The 635-nt window shown below is 46.3% G+C and overlaps 1 non-coding gene and 1 pseudogene across 1 annotated transcript; both read right to left on the bottom strand.

Annotated features, from left to right (window-relative positions):
• LOC129115382 (5S ribosomal RNA) lies at positions 1-113 on the bottom strand (annotated as a pseudogene; the record flags this gene model as incomplete).
• Positions 114-493: 380 nt separating this feature from the next.
• On the bottom strand, positions 494-612 carry LOC129115381 (5S ribosomal RNA). Its single transcript, XR_008533014.1, has one exon. It is a non-coding gene; the product is annotated as a 5S ribosomal RNA (ribosomal RNA).
• Positions 613-635: the final 23 nt, after the last annotated feature.

Genomic DNA, 635 nt, shown 5'->3' with positions numbered 1-635 from the left:
CAGCACCTGGTATTCCCAGGCGGTCTCCCATCCAAGTACTGACCAGGCCCGACCCTGCTTAGCTTCCGAGATCAGACGAGATCGGGCGTGTTCAGGGTGGTATGGCCGTAAGCAAATATTGTGCCTACCAAAGGGCCTTTTAAAGATACTATATCACCACGCTTTGCTCTTTCGTCTATACAGGGAGCGCCTGCAGATTTCCAGACACACTCACAGCTTTTAAATGTCAAATCAGAATGTACAAAGTGGCTATAAGGATCACAAATGTAGTGCAGTAAAAAGATTAATATTTACTGTTGAAATGTAGAATACGTTAGCATAAAATTGAAAAGAAAATGATCGATGAGCTTAGGAATGATGAAAGCCATCATTTAACTGGATTTGTGTCATTTCTATACCGGCAAGTCATGATCTAGCTATTTCCTTCCCACCCTGTCGGTGTCCACTGAAAAAGCAGCAGCGCCCTCTGCTTTTTGTAAAGAGGAGTGAAAAAAGCTTACAGCACCTGGTATTCCCAGGCGGTCTCCCATCCAAGTACTGACCAGGCCCGACCCTGCTTAGCTTCCGAGATCAGACGAGATCGGGCGTGTTCAGGGTGGTATGGCCGTAAGCAAATATTGTGCCTACCAAAGGGC

The sequence above is a fragment of the Anoplopoma fimbria genome, unplaced genomic scaffold (genome assembly GCF_027596085.1).
Source record: "Anoplopoma fimbria isolate UVic2021 breed Golden Eagle Sablefish unplaced genomic scaffold, Afim_UVic_2022 Un_contig_7408_pilon_pilon, whole genome shotgun sequence".
NCBI classification, from domain to species: domain Eukaryota; kingdom Metazoa; phylum Chordata; class Actinopteri; order Perciformes; family Anoplopomatidae; genus Anoplopoma; species Anoplopoma fimbria.
Note: the sequence above shows the minus strand (reverse complement) of the source record. Positions and strands in the feature narration are given on the sequence as shown.